This window comes from Podarcis tiliguerta (assembly GCF_965153285.1).
Source record: "Podarcis tiliguerta genome assembly, chromosome: 7".
Taxonomy (NCBI): Eukaryota; Metazoa; Chordata; class Lepidosauria; order Squamata; family Lacertidae; genus Podarcis; species Podarcis tiliguerta.
The window spans coordinates 79,285,307-79,313,167 of record NC_139540.1 but is presented as its reverse complement, the minus strand read 5'-3'; the positions used below and the strand labels follow the sequence as shown (position 1 = coordinate 79,313,167).

Here is a 27,861-nt window from a genome sequence, read left to right as displayed (position 1 = left end):
GCTCTTTGCTCACCTACATTTAAGGTTCTCTGGGTTCTGGGAGATGATGGGTCTGGAATGCTTTCTATGATAACGTGTCTGCCAGCTGCTGCTCCGCCTCCTCCTCCTCTCCCGTTATTTCCCAACTTTTCCCCTCATCTTCCTCTGAGCTGTGACCTCCCTCAAACCCCTATTGTAATTCTGAACTGTCTTCTTCTTCTCTGGAAGGGTCAGGCTGAGGAGGTTGTCTCCACCATTTCTCCTCTGCCCAGTCCCTGACAGCTAGCATGGTGAAGTTGCTAGGAGATCTCTCTGTACATATATATCTTTACTTCAAAGACCAGAATAACTCTATGAGGTAGATAGCAGTTTTCAGCTTTGTCTTGCGTCTGGAGACCATGAACACTTTGTTACTTTGAACTGTGTGGGAGATGAGTTTTCCCCTTAACTGGGGACTCTGGAAGAAGCTGTTCTGCGGGGAGAAGGAAATCTCTGAAGACTCTGCATCACACTAGTTGAGGTGTGGTGAACTACCAACTGACTTCCACAAGTCACCAACTCTAAAAAGTCATGGTTATGAGTAGATCTTCACAGTAAGGTGTTGGTAAGGTCAGAGGGATGTGGAGAAGTCTTGTCCAAGACCTCTGGACGGCAACACTTTGGCTACCCTTGAACTAGATGGTCTTAGCTTGATTCAAACCCCTACATTCCTGTTCTTTTTTTTTTTTTTAAGAATAATTTTTTATTAACCCACCAATCACATCAAATCAAACCAAATTACATAAATTCCAAATTACACAGCTGAATTTTAAATTTTTGTTGGGGGTACCCATATTTCAAGTTCCAAAGGGGATCCAATCAACTTCTTGCTTCTTACTGCTGTTTTAATGTCCACAAATCTAATCTTATGATGTTCACAGTACTATCCAGTCCTTTCTTATTGTTTTTCCACATCTCTTGTTGTTATTTTCATATATTTTCCCTTTCTCTTTGTGACCTCTGATAATCTCCGCAAGCTGGTTAGAACAGTTTGTAATCCTGCGTGGATATTATTTTTTTTATCCAGTAGCCATATCCAGACGTTTTCCATATAACATCACTTCCATACATCAAAACAGTCTTAGCGTCATTAATCTTCACCAATCTGCCTCCTTTCTCAAAACCTCTGAGGAGATTCACTAGGAATGCAGTCTGAAAACATCCGTTCTTCCTCCCGGCTATAAATCCTTTGGCAAGATGGCGACTCCAAATTAATTGCTGCACCATTCCCAAAAGCTCTTATTGCTTCTCGATCTCCATAAAGCATACTTTTGGTTAAAGTTTATCTCCACACAGACCTTAATCATCCTGCTTGGGTCAGTTCAACCAACGATTCTAATGAGGAGGGGTTCTTGTAAATCACATAGAAGGAAAGTAAAAAAGGTGTCCCCCCCATTCAGTCCCGTTGTTGTCAACATACCCAGCCTTTGGTGTATCTTCATCGTAAAATATTCCTGTTTCTCCAACCCGTCGTCTTCTTTCGCAGAGGTCACTTAGATTAGCAGACTTCACTCCCCTTCTTCACTTGAAATATGTGCATTTGCTTCTTTTGTAATTAATTATTCCAAATTGCTGCAACTAGTGCGCGATCAGAGACAGCGTCCAGGAGAGCCGAGGTCCACACAGGGGCATTCTGCCTAGGGCCCTCACCCCCTTCTTTCGAATTAGGGGGTGATTTATGGGCACAGCAGGCAAGGGCAGTGTTCCCCATTTCCTTGGGGCAACAAGGGAGGCTGCCTACTCCCATAACAGCCTCTTAATTACCCCGTGTGGGTCAGAGAGATGGTATTGTCGGCCATCTTCCAATGCGCCCCCTAGTGGCTCCCCCTACATTCCTGTTCTTTGGAGAGAAAAACCTATGACAAAATCCCTAAAGCTGAGAACAACTGGCAGGTAGACGACTTACAAAAAGAAAAGCTACAGTGAATACATGGAAGTGTAATGAACACTTACATGAAAATCGGGGAAATTCAGGATGATGGGGAAATGCAACCATTTGTATATGTTCACATTTTCCCTCCTTTTGGTATTGACAGTTTCCATTTTTCTCATTCAGACGACTTTAAAATTCATGAAAAAAGTTCCTAGCCCCCGATTCTGATCTGCAATAAAGTTGCATAAAGTTCATTAGATATTCATGCGATAGTGAGAACGGTTTTGGTGGCAACGGAAAGCTGACAGCTCACAGACAGCAGCCACTGATCAGGCGAACCGTATTGGTGATGCACTTATAAAATTACTTATTCATAATGCAGGCATGGAATACAATGAAAAATAAGGTACATTATGTTAGAAAGCATTTTATTGTCTCCTTCTGTATCTCATTTTATGCCGAAGCTCGTAAATGGATTTCTTTCTAATGACATAGCCGTGTTATTATCAAAGTGCATATTGTACTGCCCAAGATGAAAGCAGCATGTTTGGAAATCCAATTACAAATTCTTTCAATCAAAAAAAAAAAACTACTGTGAAAGCATTTGAACATTCCTTTAACCCAAAAGGATCAAAATTACAGGTAAAATGCGAGTTTAATGTGGAGGGTTGTGTGCGCTTTCGGTTTCGTATTTCTATTTCGTTTGTTAACTCCATTTTAAAAGCAGGTTAGGACCTCTGGCAGTTTGTTCCCGACATGGCATTATGAATCAACAATGGGAATATACATTAATTCCATGAATGGGCATTGTAACGTTAAGTAGCTTTCTTCAGATTAAAAATATACTCGTCACCTTATAGTGTGTGTTGGCAAAGTAAGGAAAACAATGCCAAACTATCCTCTCCCCTCCTGCCCACACTTTCTGGTGCTACTTTGTAAAATCATGACTGAAAATAATAACTCCTTTACAACACATACATTTGCTATGACTCTAATGACACCAACAGGGGCGCGTGTGGCGCTGTGGTCTAAACCAAAGAGCCTAGGGCTTGCTGATCAGAAGGTCAGCGGTTCAAATCCCTGCGACGGGGTGAGCTCCCGTTGATCGGTCCCTGCTCCTGCCAACCTAGCAGTTTGAAAGCACGTCAAAGTGCAAGTAGATAAATAGGTACCACTCCAGCAGGAAGGTAAACGGCATTTCCATGCGCTGCTCTGGTTTTCCAGAAGTGGCTTAGTCATGCTGGCCACATGACCCGGAAGCTGTACGCCGGCTCCCATGGGCTGATGAAATGCCCATGTAGAACACAGGAGGGTGGGTTTCTGAGAGAGCAGGTAAACCTTTGTCTTCCCACACTCTGAAAGCAAACCATCTCAGGTGTTAAAAATAATAATAAAGTATGTCTCCAGATTTAATTCAAGGGGAAAATGAGCCTCAGCTATCAGGATTTTGGGAAACAGTGAAATAAGCAGCGTCTGGACAGAAGTACAAATTCCTGTCAACCTCACTATGAACAGTCACTGTATATCACTGAACTTTTCCTTCCTTTCATCCGCACAAATCTTTGTTCTTCCACAATGATTGTCAGCTCAAGAGGGGTGTTATTTTTAAACATTGCTTATTGCATGGATGGAACTGGTTGCCACTGCATCTTCAGTGAACTGTTAGGAGCCCTTGAAAAACTCTGTCACTGTAACTTCTTTGTGTGTGCTCAGAATCTCCTGTCACGCTAACATGATGTTCAGCTATCATTCTGTAATAGTTTCTCTAAGCTTTTCTGTCTCCCATCCAGGCTTGGCCTAGCCTCAGCATATTTCTATTTTATTCCTAGCATAACATCAGTTAGGTCATCGTTTCTCGTCCTATTGAAATCACTGATACACTTGACTTGGTGTTTCAAAGTTTCCATTCCTTCCGTAAACCATTTTTCTCCTTGCATCATCTTCAACCATTACAATTTTTTTAATATAAACAAGTAGAGAGGGCTCCTTCAGATGAAATATTTGCCTACACAGAGGCTACCACATATCCAGTCTTGACTGAGCATTTATTCTGATTTGTTTGTATGGCGCTTATATTCATCCTGCACCCATCCTGATTTTTCTGCAAGGTATTTACACATCTTCTCATTAGCCATTTATGCATTCCACACTTTTCAATGCATTTCCCCATCACCTTCCAAACTACAAAAAGCCTGGTTCTTTTATCAAGTTGATTTGTTGTGTTAAGGAGACAGAGCCCCTTCAATGCGCTTTAATTCTACAAACCTAAAGTTCCATGATGCCCTTGAACACCTCTTGCAAAATACTGGCAATCTGGAGGCACCAAAAGTGGCATCCTCTGATGTTCTTCTTGGAAAATTTCCATCCCCCGGCATTATTTCATTGCTGGAAGACATTGCGTTAAGAAAGTCACAGGGGAGAGTCTCCAAGACTGGGAGGCATTGTGTGAAATATTGTGCGCCCAGGCGGAGACCCCCAGGCAACACCCAGGTGGAATAATGACTCATGACAACGTGTTATGGCAGTGGTGTCCAAACTTTTTTCAAAGAAGGCCAGATTTGATGAAGTGAAGGGCCGTGTGGGCTGACCAGAAGGCCAACCAGAGTTGTTTTTTAGAGTTGGAGTTGTTGAGCTTCTTTTAGGATTGACGTTTTTGAGGGTTTCTTTAGGATTTCACCCCAGTAAATAAACTGCCACAGATTAAACCTCTGAAACGGACTTTGGATATACCTGTGTTATGGGATTAAAACTGGCCACAACTTTATTAAACTTTCAGATGTAGGAAGACCTTGGCTTAGGCATTGGGCCTAAGTATATACCTCCCAGTCCCCAGCCAGGCATCTGGGGCACATCAGGGTCATCCAATCTGTTTGGGGATTGGGCTGGCTCTGGAAGACGTATGTTTAAGCAGACAGCCCGCCCCCCATTTCACTGCAACACAGGGGAGTGCAGTGACAACCTTTCAGCGTATGGCCACTGACTCCCCTCAACACAACCCCTTTAATGGGGAACCCTGGGATCGCCACCACGGGGGAGGGGCGGTCACTGCTTCATACACCCACCCCTTTAGGGAAGATAGACTAAAGGATTCTGCCCAAGGCCTATAACCACCACTTGAGACCACAAAATCGTGGTCTCGCCACGAAGACACCTGAAAAAACCCTTAGCAGTCCAACAACCATTCCAGGAGGCCATGCCTGATGTTGTCCAATCAGTGTTCCTTTCCTGTGGTGGTAAGGTGCACTCCGTCAGGCCTAAAAATATCCCTTCTGTAGGTTTTAATGTCCAGATGCTTCACGACTCGGCCCCCAAGACGCAAGATTGCCGAGTGGATAGTCCTGTTAATTTTTTCCCAATGTGGAATTCAGCCTGGATGGTTTGTGAGCGCCCCACCATTGCAAACGTGGAATATGTTCTGACCAATGGATGGAAATGCTAGGGTGCATGGCATGGAATTGTTCCAAGTCCATGATCACTGTTTTTGCCAGCACAATGCCCTTGCACACAACCAGGGTAGGCTTCACCCCCTTTTATGCTTAAAGAGCGGACCAAACCCTTACTTGGTCCACTCCCCTGGCTACACCTCCCCAGTCACAATTGGTTCTTTGAACTGAGGTTTGGTGGGAACCTCAAGGTTTGCGACTTGGGGAGGCAGTCCAGGAGTGCTCTGCCAGGAGTCTTGTAGGATCGGGGGTGCTATGCGCGGGGGTGAAGACTATGAAGAAAGACCAAAAAAGAACTGTAGATGGTGCAGAGATACAGTGGGCAGCCTTTTCTGAAAGTGGGAACATGAGTCCCATGAGAGCGAGTAATTTCTGGCACACGCTTTGGGAATAACAGCAATATTATATTCAAAGTAAAATGCCCACAGGCTCCCCGAATGCCATTTAACTGCACTGAAGAAACACGTTGAATGGGGAGGTTTATTCCGGGCCCCAGTGGGATTTGGGTTTTAGTTATAATCATTCACCTGTTTTTAATACTACAGAATGCTTGAATGTTGAAGAGCAGAAGGCAAAAAGCGATTGAACCATGAAAAAATATGTACAGGGACAGATATTGATTGAGAGGCCTAGATTCCCTTTCCATTTTGTTTTCCCTTCTGCTATAGTTGTATATAATTTCATGCTATTGACCATTAATGTTCAGAACAGTGTAAATTTTGTTTGTGAAGGCCTCTTTTTCTCTGAGTGCTCTGAGGAAAAAACAAAATCAGTTACCTCTTCATCTAAGATAGTGTTTCTCAGACTTCTGATACCTGATGCACACTTTTTTCTTTAGTGATGGGTAAGACCCCCCCCCCATCTGAATTCAGAAAGAGTTCTGCAGATGATAGACAGATAAATAGATGATAGGGATAGATAGATGATAGATAGATAGATAGATAGATAGATAGATAGATAGATGATAGATAGATAGATAGATAGATAGATAGACGATAGATAGACAGATAGATAGATAGATGATAGACAGATAGATAGATGATAGACAGATAGATGATAGATAGATAGATGATAGATAGATGATAGATAGATGATAGATAGATGATAGATGATAGATAGATAGATAGATGATAGATAGATAGATGATAGATAGATAGATAGATGATAGATAGATAGAAATATAGAAAGATGATAGATAGATAGATGATAGATAGATGATAGATAGATGTTAGATAGATAGATGATAGATAGATGATAGATAGATAGATAGATAGATGATTGATAGATAGATGATAGATAGATATCGATGATAGATAGATGAGAGAGAGAGAGAGAGATGATAGAGATGATAGATAGATGATAGATAGATAGATAGATAGATAGATGATAGATAGATAGATAGATAGATATAGATAGATAGATGATTGATAGATAGATAGATAGATAGATAGATAGATAGATAGATATAGATGATAGATGATAGATGATAGATATAGATAGATAGATGATAGATAGATAGATAGATAGATGATAGATAGATGATAGATAGATATAGATAGATGATAGATGATAGATAGATAGATAGATAGAGATAGATAGATAGATAGATAGATAGATAGATAGATAGATAGATAGATAGATATAGATAGATAGAGATAGATAGATGATATATATAGATAGATAGATGATAGATAGATAGATAGATAGATAGACAGATAGATAGATAGATGATAGAGAGAGAGAGAGAGAGATGATAGATAGATAGATAGATGATAGATAGATAGATAGATAGATAGATAGATGATAGATAGATAGATGACAGATAGATAGATAGATAGATAGATAGATAGATAGATAGATGATAGATAGATAGATAGATAGATAGATAGATGATAGATAGATAGATAGATAGATAGATAGATGATAGATTAGATAGATAGATAGATAGATAGATAGATAGATAGATATAGATAGATGATAGAGATTCCTCACATTCCTGTTACCATCTTTGAGAATGTGATGGTGCCCAAGCAATTTCCCAAACCCCAACAGCCTGTTTCCTTTTCCACAAAGTTGACTGGTGGTGGGATCAGTAACACAAAGAAGGCTGGCATTGGGGTCTGCACTATAGAATCATAGAATTTTAGAGTTGGAAGGTACTCCGAGTGTAATCTAGTCCAACACCCTGCAATGAAGGAATCTTTTGCGCAATGTGGGGCTCGACTGAGCTATCGCAGGCTTGTGCCCAAGAACATTGCTGCACAATTACTTCACCCACGGAGCTTTCTGGGAGCCAATCCAGGGCCGCTCTGGGGTGTAGGTGCCACCCCAGGAGAAGAGATGCTCTCCACTGATGGAGCACTCATATCCCTCAGGTCCCTCATTCAGACTTTGGCTAATTATAGTACTGCAAAAAAAAAAAAAATCTAAATAAATTGCTAAAACTAAAGAATGCTTGTACAGTACAGTTGCACTCTCCAGATGTTTGGGACTTCAAGTCTCATCAGCTCCAGACAGCATGGGATTGATGGGAATTGTAGTCCCAAACACCTGACCAACACAGGGTTTGAACTAAAGCTATATAACACAACCCTCACTAAGTCTACTTCCTCCTGAATTCAATGGGGCTTACTCCCAGGTAAGTGGGGTTAGGACTGCAGCCTAATCTATTGATGAAACTTTGCTGTCCTTTTTGGTCTGAACTGTGGTTTTTCAAAGCTACTGGAAGGGCCCACAGAACCATTTCTATATTTAAATGTCTGTCAAATGTTCAAAAAGAAATCTGCATTTCATTTGAGTGTGAACACCGTGAGCTGTGGGCTCAGCGCGTCGCCTCTAATGGAAAAGTCAGGTCATTTGCTCAGGTATGATGCACTCCCTCTTGAAAAAAACATGATGATTTGTCTCTTTTTATTACGTATTATTCTGATATACTGCTAAATAATTAAGGTATTTAGAATTCAGAAATCTGTGGCGCTGCCGCACAGTAAACAGAGATGATAATAGGAAAGGATTAGGAATACTTTTACTTAGATTTTATACAGTCCCTAAAGATTTCACAGGAGATGTTAAAGTTATAAAAGCACCAGAAAATCATTTTTAAAGCTCTGAAAGATTCATTTGATTAAAGGTGGAAACACTTGGAATTCTTTTAAAGTAGGCTACAAAAGTAGAAAAAGAAGGGAAGACATGGCAGTGTCACACAGAAATAACAAATGTTCATTACTTTGTTTCTAGGAGTTAAGAGTTTATTTCACTGCACGAATCGGAAAAGTCTGCGTTTCGCAGAAACTTGAGCGCCCTTGAATTATACGACTGAGTCAATGATTAAATTAATTGTGTTTGCTTTATTTTGTAATCTACCCTGCCTTGCTATCTTGCTGAATTATGGCTGGAAGAACGCAATGTTCTGGGAGAGTCACCTTGTTATGGCAGAACTAGCTGTTACTGAAGACGCAAGACTGCCACTGAAAAGGGCATCTGTGTACACAGTGCCCTGCTGCTCTTCTGTAATGTCCAGTGAAATTCAATGGATGATATGGGATTAATCACACTGTTAATTGCCGCCCGTCCCACTCAACACCATTGACCTCTGCTCAATTGAGGGTAGAGAAACTCAAAGTTGTTGCATCATATGGTGAGCTTCATTCAGGAATGCGTCCATCAGGGCTATGGGGACGCAAAACAATAGTAATAGGAACAACAAGAACAAGAGCAGCAGCAGCCTATATTTATACGGGTAAATATACAGGTTAACTGTACCAAAAGGAATTATTATGAAAATAATAAATATTGTTGTTGATGTTTAGTCATTTAGTCGTGTCCGACTCTTTGTGACCCCGTGGACCAGAGCACGCCAGGCACTCCTGTCTTCCACTGCCTCCCGCAGTTTGGTCAGACTCATGCTGGTAGCTTCAAGAACACCATCCAACCATCTCGTCGTCCCCTTCTCCTTGTGCCCTCTATCTTTCCCAACATCAGGATCTTTTCCAGGGAGTCTTCTCTTCTCATGAGGTGGCCAAAGTATTGGAGCCTCAGCTTCAGGATCTGTCCTTCCAGTGAGCACTCAGGGTTGATTTCCTTAAGAATGGAGAGGTTTGATCTTCTTGCAGTTCATGGGACTCTCAAGAGTCTCCTCCAGCACCATAATTCAAACGCATCAATTATTTGGCGATCAGCCTTCTTTATGGTCCAGCTCTCACTTCCATACATCACTACTGGGAAAACCGTAGCTTTAACTATACGGACGTTTGTTGGCAAGGTGATGTCTCTGCTTTTTAAGATGCTGTCTAGGTTTGTCATTGCTTTTCTCCCAAGAAGCAGGCGTCTTTTAATTTCGTGGTTGCTGTCACCATCTGCAGTGATCATGGAGTCCAAGAATAATAAATGGGGGGGCAAATTTTGTCCTATCTTAGGGTTCCATAATACCAAAATTCACTCCTGGGTCCGGGGTGGGCCAAATTTTGTCCTACCTTAGGGTGCCATATTACCAAAGTTCACTCCTGGGTCCATTCCGGTTTCTACATTTCCATATCAGTCTGAGACCATTTTTTGAAGCAACATCCTCTTGAAAATTCATCACCCTTTTAGTTCTGGTTGCTCCTGATACACACCTATTTGTACTCAATTTCCCTAACAAGACACATTTTTGCACAGTATCTTTCCCCAAGGCAATTCGCTTTTGCATGTTATTTTCACAACTATACGTATTTACATACGCTACTAAGACAGCCCATTATAAAAGCAACTGTACCCAAAGGAATTATTGTGAAAATAAGAAATATTTGGGAGGGGGTGCCATATTTTCTCCACGTTCAGGGTGCTCTGCTACCAAAATCCGGCCCTATTTGCGCCTCTAACTAAAGAAGCTTGTATGTAGCTGGGTTTAGAGAGCCACACTGCCTGTCAGATTAGACAGGATTGGTCCAGATGCGTATGCTCATATGTAACACCACTAGCACAAAATGTCCCCTACCACACACACCCATTCCCATTCTGATCCTTTCGGTTCATAGGGACTAGCTGCTGGTTGCTAGCAGCAAGAAGAATTGCCTCCCCTCATAGGAGACCCCTATGAGTCTGCAATTCACATTCTCAGGGGAGAGACTCCATCAGGCAAGGCCTCCTTCCAATTGCCTTGCTCCACCCTGTAGTCTCTGCTACTCAATTTTTATTGTATTATTTTATGTACTGTGGCTTGCCGTTGTTTTATGGATTATAAAGGTAAAGGGACCCCTGACCATTAGGTCCAGTCGTGGCAGACTCTGGGGTTGTGGCGCTCATCTCGCTTTATTGGCTGAGGGAGCCAGCATACAGCTTCCGGGTCCTGTGGCCAGCATGACTAAGCCGCTTCTGGCAAACCAGAGCAGTGCACGGAAATGCCGTTTACCTTCCTGCCGGAGCGGTACCTATTTATCTACTTGCACTTTGACGTGCTTTCGAACTGCTAGGTGGGCAGGAGCTGGGACCGAGCAACGGGAGCTCACCCCATCACAGCGATTCGAACCACCGACCTTCTGATCGGCAAGCCCTAGGCTCTGTGGTTTAGACCACAGATTATAGTTTAGAAATTATTTATTGTAACTGTTGAGTGGATTTCTGTTTAACTTTTATATGTTATTATTATTTAATAATATTCTAATGATTGTTGAATGTTACTTTTTGGTGTAGGTTGCCTATTTTGAAGTTATGTTTTATTATCACATTTTTGTATTGCATTAGATTGTTATAAGATGTACATTTTTTGTTTCTTCAGCTTGTGGACCGCCTTGAGTATTGTAAGATAGAAAGACGGTATCCAAATTAAAGATGATGATGATGATGATGATGATGGGAATTGTAGCTCTGTGTGGGCTCACTGGAAGGACAGATCGTGAAGCTGAGGCTCCAATACTTTGGCCACCTCATGAGAAGAGAAGACTCACTGGAAAAGACCCTGATGTTGGGAAAGATGGAGGGCACAAGGAGAAGGGGATGACAGAGGACGAGATGGTTAGACAGTGTTCTCGAAGCTACAAACATGAATCTGACCAAACTGCGGGTGGCAGTGGAAGACAGGAGTGCCTGGTGTGCTCTGGTCCATGGGGTCACGAAGAGTCGGACACGACTGAACGACTAAACAACAACAACAACAACAACAACAACATGGGCACTAAAGATCCTAACAGCTCTCCAACGCCTTTAACAAACTACAGTCCCCAGGATGCTTTGGGGGGAAGCAGGACTGTTTAATGTGGTATGATGCTGCTTTGAATAGATAGTGCAGACAGAACCTTAATGTGTGGTTTATGGGTGACTGACCTTTTGATTTGAGTGTTTAGCACCACCACAGATTACAAGGTGTGAAGACACCTTTGCCGCTATTATTATAGTGGCGTTAGCTTTTTTATAATAAAAAAGGTTGCTGATATTTTTAAATTATTATTCATACCCCACCCAACATGGCTTCACAAAGTCCTTTAAGGCACCTAGCAGCAGAATACATATAACAAAGAAAAGATAGAAACAGTATAAATTTAAAACACATAAACTACAACGATAAGCTACATCAGAGCAAAATAACTGAAAAACCTGGCCAGCAATTTTGTTATTTAAAAAAAATAAATGCCAGCTTTTGCATCAAGGTCATTTAAGAGATTAGATAAAAATATGCAGAAATATGCATTACTGGTCTTGGGAGAAGGGTGGCAAAAAGGTGGCAAAATTCAAGATGAGAAAATAACTCGGGTTAGTCGAGGCCCCAGGAAGCTGTGTTGAATGCCAGAGAAGTCAACAGGGAGACGTGACAGGAGAAGCTGGTGACAGGTAGCGTTTCAATATTAACGCATGCAAAGCAGAGCACAGTGGAGGGAATAAATATATTTAACTTCTCAGATGCTCTAAGCTGCCCTCCAAAGAATTTTCAGAAGTTGCATGGAACCCAGAATGGAACTCCAAATTGTAGGACTTGGGAACACAAAACACACTCTCTTCATAGGTAGATACAATTCTGTTTGGCCTAGGTGGGCTAAAAACCTAGTTTTCCATATAATACCAAAGAAATTAGCAGAGCTAAGTGATTAAACGGAATCAGAAAGGGTACAAGACAAAGAAATAAAGGCATCATAAGTTGTATAATGAAGTTATCCTTCATGCTGCCTTGATGGGAACCTTACAATAAAGGTTGGCTGGCATTGGGGATATGACTTTACCTGCAGGTGTAAGTCTTTTCCAGAAGGGAAACTGCATCCTGGTCATTCATTCTTCCATCCTTTTCTCCTCCCACCTGATTATTAATACAGTGGTACCTCAGGTGGCGCTGTGGGTAAAAGCCTCAGCGCCTAGGGCTTGCCGATCGAAAGGTCGGCGGTTCGAATCCCCGCGGCGGGGTGTGCTCCCGTTGTTCGGTCCCAGCGCCTGCCAACCTAGCAGTTCCAAAGCACCCCCGGGTGCAAGTAGATAAATAGGGACCGCTTACTAGCGGGAAGGTAAACGGCGTTTCGGTGTGCGGCTCTGGCTCGCCAGAGCAGCGATGTCACGCTGGCCACGTGACCCGGAAGTGTCTCCGGACAGCACTGGCCCCCGGCCTCTTGAGTGAGATGGGCGCACAACCCTAGAGTCTTTCAAGACTGGCCCGTACGGGCAGGGGTACCTTTACCTTTACTACCTCGGGTTAAGAACTTAATTCGTTCTGGAGGTCCGTTCTTAAACTGAAACCTGTGGTACCACTTTAGCTAATGGGGCCTCCCGCTGCCGCCGCTGCACAATTTCTGTTCTCATCCTGAAGCAAAGTTCTTAACCCAAGGTACTACTTCCGGGTTAGCGGAGTCTGTAACCTGAAGTGTCTCTAACCCGAGGTACCACTGTATATCCCTTACCCTTTGGAGATGAGAATCACTATCATTCCCCCAAATTTATCTCCAGTGAAGCTCTGTCTACCCACCATATGCAAACCCACAATTCCTAAAGTCAGCAGATTTATTTTTTAAAAAAAGAATGGGAAAAAGGAAGTTTGTGTAGGAACAAATTACACCACTCCAAGCAAGAGTAATTCTGCATTACAAACATCGCTCCTCCTTCAATTACTACAAACAGATGTCTCACTTTATGCTAATATGATGAGTGGGTTTCCCTCCCCTCCCCTAACAATAACCACCACAGCAACAATTGAGGACCATTGAGAGTTGTTAAGCAATTGGGGGGGGGGGGGTTGCATGGAGAAGAGACAGAAAAGATCTAGGTACAGACAGGGGCAGGGCATGAGAACATCCCAACTGAAAATGCTGAGAAAGGTATCAGTACTGTACAACTCGAAGAACAGGAAGAGCTGGATAAAGGGAACTATGTAATGAAAGCAAATCCTCCATCAGATGTGTTAAAATTTGAGTTGCTTACACAATGCTGGACCCCTCCAGAAAGTTATGACTTCGGGCCAAGAGAATTTCGCCATTAATGGCTGATATATTCTGGTGTTTTGAAAGGTCTTGTATGTCCTCCTTTCATTCATATTGGCAAAGTATGACTTTTCAACTTTCCAAAGCGCATGAATTGTTTTTTTATAAAGTTTTTTATTTATACAACAAGAAAAAAGGAAAAAAAACACAAATACCAAATTACACACAAATTACAAAAATAACCATAGACACATAATTTTCTTAGCAAACAATAAAACATCTATTGGTCTTAACCCTAAAGACCCAACCTCCCATCTATTCCATATTTCAAATTCATATTACTTATTGCCAATACACACTTTTATCATAATTAAACTTATTCTCAATAAATCTAATTTCTTATATCTACCTTGCAACTATTACTGAAGTTCCTTGAATGCTGCAACAGAATTTAAACTACTATATTTATTTTTCAGATATTCTTTGAAAACCTCCCATTTTGAAACAAATTCCTGTTTTGATTTATTCTTTATTTTTTCTGATAAACCATCTAATTCAGCATATTCTGTCAGCTTTTGGATCCAATCTTGTATAGAGGGGATTTCAATACTCTTCCATTTTGCTGCGATCAAAACTCTTGCTGCTGTTCTGCATGTATACTCTCCCAGAATACCTGCATTTTCCTACATATCCACCACATATGGTAGAATGTTCCTGAGTCTCCGCATCTCCAACAATTACTTGACACATTTTTATACATTTTTGAAAGTTTCCATGGTGTTAGATACCATCGATGTTGCATTTTTTGAAAGTTCTCTCTAATCGTGTAACAATTTGTGAATTTCCAAATGATCTTCCATAAATTTTCCCATTGGGCTATGGTTATTGAATGGCCAAAATCCCGGGACCACCTCACCATTGCAAAGGGCATGAATTGTTGATGGCGTCCATTTCTTTTCCCCACCGAATCCTCTTGGGTAGGGCATCAGCTGAAATTAAGAACTAGATTAGCTTCCCACTGAGGAGATGGTTAGCTTCTAGACTGGAAGTGCTATTGAAGGAGGTAATAATAATCATAATAAGGCAGCTCAGTCTCTTAGACACTATACCGGACTAGCTCTTTGCAGCATCGTCATCAACTTGTATTACCATCAGCCTAAAAGCAGGTTTTAAGTTGGACAGCATTACAAACTGAAACGACTGCAGGGCTTGCATTATATTTTGATTGTGAGTACATTCTTATCATCTTGTATACACATTGCATTACAATTCCATACAGGAAATTGTTTTGCAAGATGGTGATCCATATATTTTATAGGTCACTGTCACGAACTTTCGTTGCTCTGTTCGACTGTCTGTTGGGAATCAACTTTCTTTCTTATTGTTATTCTGGTTTCTGGAGAATAAACCATCATAAGACACCTTAGCACAGTTGACTTTGTGATTGTAATCCACTGTGAATTTTCTCATTGCTCAGTGACCCACAGCGCTCCCCTTTGCCAGCACAGTAGGTGGGAAGGTAGTCCACAGAGTTATCAAAAATGTGTCATAATAACTCTTAGTTCAAAGGAGTTCTCTGGGATGCATGCACTTCTGAGCAGGTGTTCATAACTTATCCTCCTGACAACAAGTTGCAATTCCTTCCATCCCACTCTCTTCTTTTATACCAAGTTCCTGCAAACAACAGGTGACAGCAAACTTGCTTCTGGACCACAGAACTTCTGGTTGCAAATGAGGACTCAGACATTTATATGGAGTATTCAGTCATGGAGAAAAGAATTAGACCTTGTTCTCTGTTACTGGCTGTTGGAATATGATGCCATGGAGCAATCAATTCATTTTCATAATTTATTGTAATGTTAATAGTTGAACTGGTGAAATTTTGCCACTTCAATCTGCAGGAGAGGGTTGTTTTTTTAATTGCTATTTCGCATAAAAACCTACATACCAGGGACACTGCTATGAGACTGTATCCAGAGGTCACAAAATGCTCTCTCAGGCTTCTGGTGCCAACAAAGGTTCTGAACTCCCACCACCAACACCATTCATACTGCCCATTTGGGCACAGGGTGGTTACCTTTTTCTCCCTTGCAAACTACAAGGAGGAAGTTGGAAGAGTGGCGCTCCTTGCCACTTCCTGTTTCAGCTCTATGTCCAGAGGAGGGCAACCAAAATGGTCAAAGGCCTGGAAACGATGCCTTATGAGGAACGGCTAAGGGAGCTGGGCATGTTTAGCCTGGAGAAGAGGAGGTTAAGGGGTGATATGATAGCCATGTTCAAATATATAAAAGGATGTCACATAGAGGAGGGAGAAAGGTTGTTTTCTGCTGCTCCAGAGAAGCGGACACGGAGCAATGGGTCCAAACTACAAGAAAGAAGATTCCACCTAAACATTAGGAAGAACTTCCTGACAGTAAGAGCTGTGCGACAGTGGAATTTGCTGCCAAGGAGTGTGGTGGAGTCTCCTTCTTTGGAGGTCTTTAAGCAGAGGCTTGACAACCATATGTCAGGAGTGGTCTGATGGTGTTTCCTGCTTGGCAGGGGGTTGGACTCGATGTCCCTTGTGGTCTCTTCCAACTCTATGATTCAAGGCTCAGATTAATTCCAGTGGATCCAACTTTTACCCAGATCCCTTGAAAAGTGAAACACCTGCATGTGTGCAATTTCCCTCTCTGTCCTGGTGGGATGAGGGTCCAGAGGAGCAAACAGAGATGTTGCAAGAAGGGTGGCACCCACAGAACTCACTCAAAAGTCTAAATGTGCCCATGAGCATTAAAAGGTTGGCATGCACATATACACATAACATGTGGTCTTATGATACAGTAGGAACTCTTGACATGGTTTCCATCAAAGGCTTTAATGCATAAATCAGAGGGCTACATGTGTCAGGTTACATCATAAACTGAGATGTGTGACTAAGCCCAAACAAGGACATTAATCCAACAATCATCACACACCCTGTATCTTCTATTTGAAGAGCAGGATGGGCACAGCTATTTGTGAAGCGAGCAGCCCAATTCTGGGACTGGGCAAGCAAATGAGCACTTTCTCATTTAGGCTGACTTGGGGACAGGGGCATAGCCAGCTCAGTGTTGACAATACTGAGCTAAATGGAGCAATCATGTGACTTGGTATAAGGTGGTTCCCTGTGTCCCTAAATACCTCCTTGTTCCAGGATAATAGTGTCCCCAGGACTGGCCCTACCATTATGCAGAGTAGAGCAGCTGCCTCAGGTGGCAGGCAGGGAGCTGTGCTAAGGAGCTGGAGGTCAGAGCTGTAGGGTTTGTAGCCAAAATGCAAATGCATGTTTTGCCAGACAAGAACAGGGCTAGTATACAGAGAGTTCTTAAACTTCCTAGAGAGGACCCTCTGTGTGCTTACTTCCCCTGCCTACTATGGGTGGAAATTCTGTAACAAAACTTTTATACTTCCTCCTGCCTTTGAGGAGACTCCCTCTGTACCATGCCTCCAAACTAATCAGACATGTGTCTGGGGGCTTCAAACACACACAGCCTTTGGGGGAGGGTGACCCACAACCTATACTGAAGCCAACTTTTTTATTTTGTACCTAAGAAGTTTTTCTTACCTGTCTTCTATTTGCTGCCTGCATTGAAATGTAAGTAAACATTTTTGTTTAACTTACTAAAAAGTGTGGTTCATTTTCTGCAATTGGGGTGAAGACAGCAAGGTCAATAGACCACAAATAAAAGGGTATAACTACCCAATTCCTAAGTTTTCGTAAGCTGCAAAACCTATAAGGGCTTCACAGTCTGCTTACTTTTTTGTATTTCTCCCACACACGTGGAATAGGAGGTTTAAATTTTAATATACATATTGAATCCTCAATCCATCTCCCACATAAGAGTTGTGTGTGCCATGTAACTTGTCCTGTCTACTTCTGCTGCCCTTAAGTACAGTAGAGGACACTGCCCCATCCCTGGCACTGAAGACAGAGTCTACTTCTGGGGAGGAACACCATATTGTCCTTCACAACAGACAGAAAAATGTCTTAGGCCAGCCCTGTACCTCCCCAAAGCAGTCCATCAACCATCATAAGTCAACAACTCTATAAGTATGGACCAATGGTACCAAATAGTATGGGAAACAGCCCTACTAGAAAAATTAACCAATAAACTGAAACTGACACGGGGACAAACAGAAGAAGACTCCTTCACCCCAGTATGGCTCCCCTTTATCACATACACAGCCCAACAAGACAATGACAATAATCTGCCAACAGCATACAAATCAATATGGCTAACCTGATCCAAAACACCCACCCACCCACCCCACTCACACACGAAAACAAAGATCACCACAGCCAGTCACAAACAAACAACCGCACCCTAGGCCAACCCCAACCTCTCTCACCCCCAAATAAAACACAAATGAACAGCACGAGCAATGCTGACACCAAACCCTACATAAAGGTAAAGGACCATTAGGTCCAGTCGTGGCCGACTCTGGGGTTGCGGCGCTCATCTTGCTTTATTGGCCAAGGGAGCCGGCGTTTGTCCGCAGACAGCTTCCGGGTCATGTGGCCAGCATGACTAAGCCACTTCTGGTGAACCAGAGCAGCACACAAAAACGCCATTTACCTTCCCGCCGGAGTGTTACCTATTTATCTACTTGCACTTTGACGTGCTTTCGAACTGCTAGGTTGGCAAGAGCCAGGACCGAGCAACAGGAGTTCACCCCGTCGCGGGGATTCGAACCGCCGACCTTCTGATCGGCAAGTCCTAGGCTCTGTGGCTTAACCCACCGCGCCACCCTACATACATTAATCAAAATAGAAACATCTCCACCCCTTTTTTTCTCCCCCTAATGTCTCAACAAATGAAACTGATCTGTAAAAATGTTACATGGAAAAAATACGAGAGATGTTACACATACTTCTGTAAAACAAGCAAATTTTAATTAAAAAAAAAGAATAAAATAAAAAAGAAGAAGAGGAGGAGTTTGGATTTGATATCCCTCTTTATCACTACCCGAAGGAGTCTCAAAGGGGTTAACATTCTCCTTTCCCTTCCTCCCCCACAACAAACACTCTGTGAGGTGAGTGGGGCTGAGAGACTTCAAAGAAGTGTGACTAGCCCAAGGTCACCTAGCAGCTGCATGTGGAGGAGCGGGGAAGCGAACCCGGTTCACCAGATTACGAGTCTACAGCTCTTAACCACTACACTACACTGGCTCTCTACTCTAGCAGCTTGCCTCCAAAAGCAGCCAACCAGATGCTTCTGGGAAGCTCACCAACATGAAAGCAACAGCTCATCCCCACTGCATGTAGCATCTAGTAGTCATAGCATGCTGCCTCTACACATGAAGGTGCCATTTTGTGAAATTATACATCATGACGGTGGGTTGGGGGAATGGTACAATATGGTCGTTGGTGAGTGGAAGCTCTCATGTCAGTGGAGAAGCCAGCACTGGGTGCACCTCAAACAGTTCAGGAAATATGTATTTACACAACCCTGTGAAATGTGAGTATAATGCCTGCAAATGTAGGTCTCATCAAGCCACTTTTATGTTTCCCTGGCCTCTTTATCATGTGTCAACTGGAAATCCATAATATCAATTTTTGACTGAAGGCTGGCTTTAATTACAATTTCTTTTACAGGTTTCAACAGACTTTTTTTTTCTTCTTTTTTGTATCACAGGAAATGAGAGCACTTCTGCCTCTCCAGCTCAAAAAGAGAAAATGAAAAGGCTCTTAAATGTATAAGTAATTTTAACTGATTCATTGATCTGAATACTTTTTAAAGTAATACTGTAAGTATTTCTGTCACACTTTGAAGTTGAGCTGAGAGCTCGCTTCCATCCCTTAGGGTTCCTTTACAACCATTAAGAACTTGTACCTTTTATCTGGTGCCTTCAATTAATTGAATTTCAGAAATATTCCAAGATGTTGGGCTTTTCTTTTTTTAAAAAGAAAATTATTTCACTCCTGGAGGACATTCCTCTGTGATTTATTGTTACAGTAATTAAAAATACTCAGTATTACAGTGGTCACTGCTGAAACTCCTGTCTGCCCCTGGCTATATTTTGGTTTAACTTAAAACATATATGGGTAATGTGAAAGACTTGTCAAGCCAAGCAAAATTGTCTCATTCTCTTTATGTATCTTTTTTTTCCAGAATCCTAGCACCATTTTAAGCTGAGGTTCAGTGATATTATTTACATGACAGTGATATGCAAACACAATTAGACTCCATGTCAGAAACATTTGAATAACAAATGTTTGTTACAGTAAATTGTGCTTCCCTCATTTCTCTCTCTCTCTCTCTCTCTCTCTCTCTCTCTCTCTCTCTCTCTCTCCCCATCTCTCTCTCTCTGTATTTATAATCAGTGAAATATATATATATGTTATTCTGCAGCAATGATAGTTGTGAGTGTTCAATAGAAGTCTTTTTAAAATGCTAATTTAAATCATTAGCAGACAGTTTTGTTCAAGCAGTTCCTAATAGGAAAATGTAAATGTTGCATTAATTATTGTATAATAGCATAATTGTCACTACCTTGTTAACTCTCACATGCTATCAACCCCATTTAAAGATAATGAACTCGGGTCAAGCCAATGGCGAGCCCTTATGGAGAATGGACTGTTTTATGTCACCTAAGATGTGTTAAGTGACTGCCTAAAAATTACAGTGTAAATGCTGCAATGTGTTTGGAAACTTGCATGATATCCCAGCACATCCAGCCATCTGCAAGCTCTTCATGGGCTGCATCCACCAAACCTGGGTTTGCCTCTGTGTAATGGCTTCTGCCAACCCAGCAGTTCAAAAGCATGCCAGTGTGGGAAGGTAAACAGCGTTTCCATGAGCTCTGGCTGCTGTCACAGTGTCCCGTTGTGCCAGAAGTGGTTTAGTCATGCTGGTCACATGACCTGGAAAGCTGTCTGTGGACAAACACCAGCTCCCTTGGCCTGGAAGCGAGATGAGTGCCGCAACCCCATAGTTGCCTTTGACGGGACTTAACTGTCCAGGGGTCCTTTACCTTTACCTTTACCTTTACCTTTATCCATACCTTTACCTTTTGGACACTTGCAGACTTGTCATGCCCTTGTTATCCCCGCAACAAGGATCACTTTCTGAGTGACCTCCTCAATTATATACAACTGCTCTACTCTGTTGACTAAGCGCCATGTTAATTCACCCTACAATGGCCTGCCTCACACTGGATTCAGAAGCAAGAGGGTGTTAACAACAGTCCTACTTAAAACTTTAAAATGTTTGATATAATAATAATAATAATAATAATAATAATAATAATAATAATAATTCGTTATTTATACCCCACCCATCAGGCTGGGTTTCCCCAGCCACTCTGGGTGACTTCCAACAAAAGATTAAAATACATTAAAACATCATTTTTCATGAATGAATGCTTGCAGCCTGACCGTATGTATGTTTATTCAGGAATAAGTATGCAGATGGTTTGTTGTCTTTGTCCATGGAGTTTTCTTGGGAGGGATACCGGAGTGGCTTGCCAGTTCCTGCTTCATGTAGAGACATCACCTTGCCAACAAAGGTCCGTATAGTAAAAGCTATGGTTTTCCCAGTAGTGATGTATGGAAGTGAAAGCTGGACCATAAAGAAGGCTGATCGCCAAAGAATTGATGCTTTTGAATTATTGTGCTGGAGGAGACTCTTGAGAGTCCCATGGACTGCAAGAAGATCAAACCTCTCCATTCTGAAGGAAATCAGCCCTGAGTGCTCACTGGAAGGACAGATCCTGAAGCTGAGGCTCCAATACTTTGGCCACCTCATGAGAAGAGAAGACTCCCTGGAAAAGACCCTGATGTTGGGAAAGATTGAGGGCACAAGGAGAAGGGGACGACAGAGGACGAGTTGGTTGGACAGTGTTCTTGAAGCTACCAGCATGAGTTTGACCAAACTGCAGGAGGCAGTGGAAGACAGAAGTGCCTGGCGTACTCTGGTCCATGGGGTCACGAAGAGTCGGACACGACTAAACGACTAAACAACATGCAAATGGTTGTGGGCTTCTGGCTAAGACAGAGGTGGTGGTGTGCATTTCTTTCATCAGGCTATGCAACTAGGATGGATCCATACTTAGCCATACTGAGAGGAGATCCCATTGACTCCATGGATTGATTTCTCAAGTTCTCGTTGCAGTGGATGAGCTACAGCCTTGCAATTCCATATGTACCCCATCACTCAGTTGAAGAGCACATGGCTTGTGCGTGTAATGTCTCAGGTTCAGTTGCCACCATCTTATGGCTACATAAGGATCTACACTAGGATAACTGAGTTTCATTCATTTATATGACAGGTTACATTCCAAACAAAGTAATTCACCCAGAATTACTAAGGCTGTGTACACACTAAACCTTTAAAGCACATTCTTTCCCTTCAATGATTTAAGAGCACTGCAGTTTGTTAAGGGCTGCTGGGAATTGTAACTGGGGGGGTGAACTACAGTTCCCAGAATTCTCTGAGGTAAAGAATGTGTTTTAAATGTGCTGTAAAGGTACAATGTGTATACAGTGGTACCTCGGGTTACAGACACTTCAGGTTACATACACTTCAGGTTACAGATTCCGCTAACCCAGAAATAGTACCTCAGGTTAAGAACTTTGCTTCAGGATGAGAACAGAAATCGTGCTGCGGCGGCACAGCGGCAGCAGGAGGCCCCATTAGCTAAAGTGGTGCTTCAGGTTAAGAACAGTTTCAGGTTAAGAACGGACCTCCGGAACGAATTAAGTACTTAACCCGAGGTACCACTGTACAGCCTTAGAGTAGACCCATTGAAATCAATTGGGATTGTCAGTCTTGAGGACTATCTTAATTCCTACAGACTTTAGTGAGTTTACTCTATGTATGAATAAGTCCAGATTCAACCCATTCTACACAGAGCTTTCTTTAGAAAACAGTCGGGAGGATGGTTGCTTCAGGTTGAGAACAGAAATTGTGCGGCGGCAGCACGGCGGCAGCAGGAGGCCTACCATTACCACTTTACCATTAGCTAAAGTGGTACCTCAGGTTAAGAACAGTTTCAGGTTAAGAACAGACCTCCAGAATGAATTAAGTTCTTAACCCGAGGTACCACTGTACTGGAAAGTGGTCTCTTTCTGTTCTTTCTAACATTTCACAGGTGTTCACAAAGGTGGACAATGACACTATAATGTGGTTGACAGCACTTCTACTATTTTTGTTCAAATACATACACCAACCCTTCAAAACATCTGCAGGACTCCCACGAAGGATATATAAATTATTCTGGAACACAAATGCCAACCATTTCAGGCCCTGAGCATCATATTTCTTGTCCAAAGAACAATGAGAGATTAGGGGGAAGGGTTAGGTGCCCTTTTCTCACTGGGAGAGAAAGGCGGGATATAAAGTAAATGCAATAAATAAATAACCTTGGCAGCCAGTTCTTTGAGAAAAATGCGGCATCAATAATAATAATAATAATAATTTATTATTTACACCCCGCACATCTCTCTGGGCTTCCCCAGCAACTCTGATGGCTTCCAAAAAAATATTAAAATACTCTAATACATCAAACATTAAAAGCTTCCCTAAACAGAATTGCCTTCAGATGTCTTCTAAAAGTCTGGTAGTTGTTGTTCTCTTTGACATCTGGTGGGAGGGCGTTCCACAGGGAGGGCGCCACTACCAAGAAGGCCCTCTGCCTGGTTCCCTGTAACTTGGCTTCTCGCAGTGAGGGAACCGCCAGAAGGCCCTCGGTGCTGGACCTCAGTGTCCAGGCAGAACAATGGGGGTGGAGACGCTCCTTCAGATATACTGGACCGAGACCGTTTAAGCGGGGGCAATATAAAACAAAGAGCATTGATTCAGGTTCTAATCCTGCCTTCCTGTTTTGTCCCTTTCCAAGCTACTCCTCCCCGCTTGAGGTTTCACAAATTAAACACCCCTTTCCCCTGTCATTTCTCTGCTCCAAACTGCTCCCTCGGCATGTTGCTTTGCAGTGAGGTAAGAAACCATGAGCTTTTTCTCACACGTGGTTGCTTCTAATCTAAGATATATTCCATGTGCGTGAACTGGAGTTTTCTGTTCAAAAACCACAGCCCAGAACTTTCTGAAGGATCTATATGGTGAATTTCCATCTCAAAATCTTTCAAATGGCTGCATTAAAGAAAGGGAGCTCTGGTCTCACTGGGCAAGTGGCCAGAACAGGCAATCCTCTCTGTTCCCCCTAACCCTCTTCCCATTTTTAAAAGCTCTGCAACGGTTCTGTACAACTGCAGGTCTGGATAAATGCAGGTCAGTGCCAGGTAAATAGTTAATATTTAAATATATGCGCAGCCAGAATTCAAATTAATAACTTTCCTTTCACTCTGAAAGCCCTGAAGGGCTTTCTAATGTATTTCAGTCCTTGCAACATCACGTCATGAATTGAGCGTGAGGAAAAAGAAGCGTCCCCCATTGCAGGTCCTTGCACATTAGGCTCAATGTTGCTATTTGGAGATGAGCAAAAAGCAGTGTACCAAAACCACAAGGGAACTCAAATAGATGCAATGGAAATTTGATGACTTATTTCGGCCATCGCCAACCTGAATGCACTCCAGATGTGCAGCTGCTAGGAACTGTAGTCTAAAACATCTGGAGGGTGCAAGGGTGATGAAGGTTGACTTACTCACTTACTCCTCATGCCCTAAACAAGCTCAACTTCACTCCTGTTTAAGCAATTGCACTACTTGAGGGCTAGATATATTTTTTCTTGAACTGCCCTCCTTCTTCCCCTCCCCATCACACACATTTTGTATGAGTTACAAGGCTTCTTTGTTTAAAATAGGAAGATTGATGAGCTAGCAGAGCTAGCCTTCTTTGTCACGATACAACTTTGTAAACTGTGTGAATTTTTCATTTGGGATTCTTGTTTAAGTTTCTGATTCTGAATTTCTAACATTTTATCTTCAGATTTCACAATGAAACTCCTGGATTTGATTCAGCACAAAACTTGGAGGTTTGCCTTACTTGCAGGCAGATGGTGATTAAACTCCAATGTCAGTGCTAGAATACAGGCTGCAGAATGTCAAGTCTGAGTTCAGGAACAGGAATTAAAGTTTCAAAATATGAGGTGTCTGCTCCTTCATTCTTCAAGCAGAAAAGGGAGTGAAGTCTCACCCATTTTGCAATATGGAAATACTGTAATTCTACTGGGCTAAATTAAAGGATTCCTTGTAAGGATTACAGAGATTTTGTCTGCGAAGCACTTTGGGAATCTTAAAGTGCTATATAAATATAAAGTACCGTATTTTTTGCTCTATAAGACTCACTTTTTCCCTCCTAAAAAGTAAGGGGAAATATGTGTGCGTCTTATGGGGTGAATGCAGGCTGTGCAGCTATCCCAGAAGCCAAAACAGCAAAAGGGATTGCTGCTTTCACTGCGCAGCGATCCCTCTTGCTGTTCTGGCTTCTGAGATTCAGAATATTTTTTTCTTGTTTTCCTCTTCCAAAAACTAGGTGCGTCTTGTGGTCTGGTGATTCTTATAGAGCGAAAAATACGGGTATTTTTTCATATTTCATATACCATAATGTGCAATGATACAAACTGTAACTATTTCTTTTTCTTTTGAAAAGTTCCAGTCCACACTTCTGACTGTAATAGGCCTTTGAGTGAGTTCACAACTCTGAATATCACCAGTCCAAACAACTGATATCCCTGACCTCTTGCTCCTCCACCTTTAAATGTAACAGGCAACGAGAAAGGCAAAGCAACTTGATCTTTGGAAGTAAGGTTTGCAGAAGGCCAGAGAGCTTATTTCCAAGTAAATGTTTTTCGGATCAGCCTGTAAAAAGTTGTTTGCCCTTCTACTCAGAAGTATACACCAGCAACAGCTTTGAAGACTTTAGCAGGTTGCAGGGATTACAGCGATACGAAGGCTCAATTCCACAATAAAGGCGGCCGTTCTAAGCCGATTTATTCAAAAGTAAATTCATTATGGCATAAGCTTTTGTGGAGTGCAGTCCACTTCGTCATATGCACGAAGTGTTATCCTGAGTTGCAGGTGCATATATCCAGCGGGGTGGGAAATGGGCTGGATTCCATGAAAGCTTATCCCATAATCAATGTGTTAGTCTTGAAGGTGCCACAAGACTCTCTGTGGTTTTTGCTTCAAGAGACTCGCACAGCCTCTTTGGGAATTCTCAAAAGTGCGTGTGATTGAAATAAGTAGTGCTCCCTTCAAGTACAGTGGTACCTCGGGTTACATACGCTTCAGGCTACATACGCTTCAGGTTACACACTCCGCTAACCCAGAAATAGTGCTTCAAGTTAAGAACTTTGCTTCAGGATGAGAACAGAAATCGTGCTCAGGCAGCGCGGCGGCAGCAGGAGGCCCCATTCGCTAAAGTGGTGCTTCAGGTTAAGAACAGTTTCAGGTTAAGTACAGACCTCCGGAACGAATTAAGTACTTAACCTGAGGTACCACTGTAAAGATAAGCAGGGCCATTAATTCAGAGGTAGCCATTCACAAGGTCATTTGGCTTGTAGCTGCCTTGCTTTCTGTTGAATTCACCCCTGTTAGGTGGCTTTGGCAATCATGGCCTTGATTATGGCAAACCCCTTAAAATCAGGGAACTGTTATTAGCCAGCCAGCACATACTCCACTCCTGTTTATAGTTTCAGCAGGCAGAATCACGTGGGCAAAGCTTTCGTTCCCTTTGGATTGAACTACTTTGTTAAGCATTGCAATTTTCGAAGGCAACAGTGGGGAGTGCGCTTGAGGAAGACTCCCGGCTGCATTCTTCTCCCTCGTCTGCTTGTTTTGAATCTGGAAGGAGGTTCTTTCTTCCTAAGATGGAGTTTCCTTTGCAGTGATACAGGCCAGGAAGAGCTTTGCCATTTAATTCTACAGAATGCATCAACTGGACCGCAGTGTGTTTCCAGTTGGGGACCTATATTTCAACCATGCGAACCGCCCAAGCACAAATAAAGAACAGCATTCAGATCCCAGGGGTAATTTCTTATCTTCCTCCCAAGATATAAAGGAATTAGATATAAGGTCTTTATTTCCAGGCCTCCTCCTGCCCATGTGGATCTGTTTTTAGTGTTACCTCTTTCTGCTGCTCAACATAGGCTTTTCTGGGTTTAATCAACTTTCTGCCTGTTCCTTCCAAAGCTGAGGAACTTCCCATGTAAATGGGATCTGGACCCTGAACGAAATATTCCTTCTGGGTAGATTTAAAATTGCAGATTCTACATCCACCTGGTGTGCTAGAAGAACGGACTTTGGCAACTTCAGACTGGGGGATGTGTGTTGTATGGCCCAACCTAATTGCCCACTAGGAGGAAAGGAAGGAAATCAAATCTGGACAGTGCTCAGAGGGTTGGAATAAGATTAAGGGTGCAGTCCTGTGCTAATTTACCTGGAAGTAAATCCCATGAACTCAGCGGGACTTACTTCTGAGTAGACAACATAGAGAATCACACTATAAATCTGCAATCCTAGGCACACATATCTAGGAGTAAGCACCACTGAAGACAGTGAGGCGTACTTCTGAGTAAAGATACCTAGGCCTATGTTGCAAGGTTGCAATTCAGTGGGCATTTACATGAGAGCAAAACCCATTGAGATCAGTGGAACTAACCTAATAGATTTGCATGGGATTGCACTATAAGGCTAAATTGTTTTCACAAATTGTGATATTGTTGTCAGCTTCTTGGTTGCTAGGGGCACAGGATGTGAGCATCTTTCCCAGTCGTGGCTCCCTGTGGAAATGGGTCCCAAATAATGCTAAGCTGGAAATGGGTCAGAAATAGCTTTGGACAATGAAAGTGCTGCAGAAATGACCCAATGAGCAGTTGTAGCATAGTTGCTAAAAGAGTGGGCAGTGATCTAGGAAGCCAAGGGTTCAGATCTCATCTCAGCCCCCAACTAGTGTTTGATGACAAGCCTCGGTGATTCTCTCCCCCCCCCCCCCACCTCCCCTACCTCCATCCGCAGGTAATCGACCTACCTTTCAGTGTTGTTGTGAGGGGATAGCTACTACGACGACGGTTCTGAAGAACTTGGAAGATAATCTAAAGAGCTATAGAAATGTGGCGCCTGGTTTTTAAAGAGCGCGTTTGCTGGTCTTAGGGATGCAAGAGGACTGCCCTCCCTCCGGACTCGAACCGGCGGAGCTGTGACCTGCGCAGGCAGCGGCCAGCAGCGCAAGTTGCG

The 27,861-nt window shown here is 42.6% G+C and overlaps 1 long non-coding RNA gene across 1 annotated transcript; it reads right to left on the bottom strand.

The window, feature by feature from the left end:
* Positions 1-476: 476 nt before the first annotated feature.
* Positions 477-27,860, bottom strand: LOC310681257. The gene is made up of 3 exons (XR_014513175.1): positions 27,656-27,860; positions 1,966-2,120; positions 477-689 (listed from the first exon to the last, which is right to left on the bottom strand). It is a non-coding gene; the product is annotated as an uncharacterized lncRNA (long non-coding RNA).
* Position 27,861: the final 1 nt, after the last annotated feature.